Below are 2,167 nucleotides of genomic sequence, written 5' to 3' on the forward strand. Positions count from 1 at the left end.
TATTTCAAATATTACCCATAAGTTTTGAAGCAACGTTCAAAAGTTCGTTCCTATTGTAGTCCCATGAAATAGGGTTAGGTGGAGGGAAAAGGCGCGCGCGTAATGTATGCACAAGATTTCATCTTGCATGCGACGGTGCAGCGATGCCGAGACGTTTCTTAAACGGTGCAACGAATTTGCAACCTGTTTTTGAATTATTGAACAGAGGTGACGCAACGGCGTGGACGCGCGTCGAATTCATTATGATACGGGCGAAAGGCGGTCGAACATGAGACTTTATTAAAATGCACAACAGCGCGACCACGAGCGATGTAGGTGACACAATAATGATAATTATCAACTTCGTAATTGGCCCACGTTTCCATTCTGATGCACCAGATCTGCGGATCGAAAATGCAATTAAAATTACCTATACTGTTTACTTTGTTCGTGTGCATTCGCCACGTGAAAGTGCACTTGAATTAACAGGAATACGTATCGAAATTGTGGCTGTGACTTTCATTCACGTTGTACAGGTTATCCCAAAATTTTTTCAAATTCTTCTTCCTTCATTGTTTAAACGTTCTTTCTGATTGTACTTGTGAGACACCCTGTACATTGGTAAATTTATTACAACAACCTGCTTGCTAATAAAAGAAATTCTTTTCTTAAATTTGTATATATAAATGTTTAAAAGATTCTCCACCTTTGGAACACCCTGTAGATTGTTAGTTTTGTTAAAAGTATCTGCTTGCTGATAAAAGAAATTTTTAATAAAGTTTGCATGCATAAATGTTCTGAGGACACTGCACTTTTGTACCACCCGGTATATTGCTAATATTGTAGAGAAAAAAGTATCGATAACAAGATCTTTAGTAGAAGCTTATTTTGTAATAAAAGGTATATGAAAACGTTTTCTTTTTATGTTATTGCAGATACTATATAGATATCACTTGCTTGAATTAAAGCACTTTCGCGTATTATTTCACTGATAACTTTGTTGGTTATCTCTACTCGTTTCCGAGTAATCCTTGAGAAACTAGCTAAAGTCCAATAATCAAATATAGAGTCAGTTAGCTAATTGATCGTAATATCAAAACATTAGTAATCTTTGATTGCTCTCAAATTAGTACATAGTACTATCAACCACAGTTGGACACGACACGCAAGGTAATGAAAAATGTGCATTACTTTGAAATACAAAAAAAATTATTATTTTCACTGTGAACTAAGAATATTCTATTTCTATGAGAACAATTAAGTCTACATTTTATGTTTTCTCCTTGTCTATATCGACAAATTTAAAGTAATCCTTATATAAGAACTTTTTCATAATTGCGAAGATGACACATTGAAACATGAACATTAACTGTTATAATTTTTTCCCCGTATTCCAAAATAAATCTCTCACAATTAACCTAAACATTTAAACCTTCCCGCGCCCTTAATACTTTCCTAGCGTCGGCATGTTGCCCTATCTAGTTACTTGTATCATTGCTAAAAAAAACCCATGTAAAATATACTCCCAAAAAATCTTCACAATCTCTTCAATACACATATCCAAATTCCCACTTCATTCAGGCAACGAAACTACAACAAACATCTTCCAAAAATTTCATCGAAGAAAATGATAAAACACTTCGATGCACTCGACGGATCGATGACTGCAATGTGCAAGATGGCGCCATCTCGGCGACGTGTATTCAGTTGCATTCGTGCATGGACCGTGGCAGTAGGTGAAATTGTGTTTTGTCGGGCGGTTCGGTTGCTCGTCATTCATACGAACCTTGTGTTCCAATTGTCCGAAAAGCCCGTCGAAAAATGTGGCGGATACGTTGCGTGACGTGTATGGAGACGCGTCTCAACGTCTTCGCGTGAGAACCGTCGTTTTTATCACGATAGAATCGCGCGCGCGCGCGCGTTTTAGGTTAAAACCGTCCGCGGTCGGTCGGGCGCATAACAATGCACTGCGTGAGAAATTCATATGGTGAAAGTCTCCTGGATCCCGTGCATTCGGAATTCGGACGTAGCGAACGTTGTCGCGGCGTTCACGCCGCTTTCTGACCACCTTCCACCATCCTGTGCATCTCGTGGTGCGCGTACGATCAACAACGGCCAGCGCGGAAAGCGAGACGTACAGAGAGGGAGAGAAAAAATGCCGAGGCTGCTCGAGTGGCGGTGATTCCGC

The sequence above is a fragment of the Habropoda laboriosa genome, unplaced genomic scaffold, assembly GCF_001263275.1.
Source record: "Habropoda laboriosa isolate 0110345459 unplaced genomic scaffold, ASM126327v1 scaffold9, whole genome shotgun sequence".
Lineage (NCBI taxonomy): Eukaryota > Metazoa > Arthropoda > Insecta > Hymenoptera > Apidae > Habropoda > Habropoda laboriosa.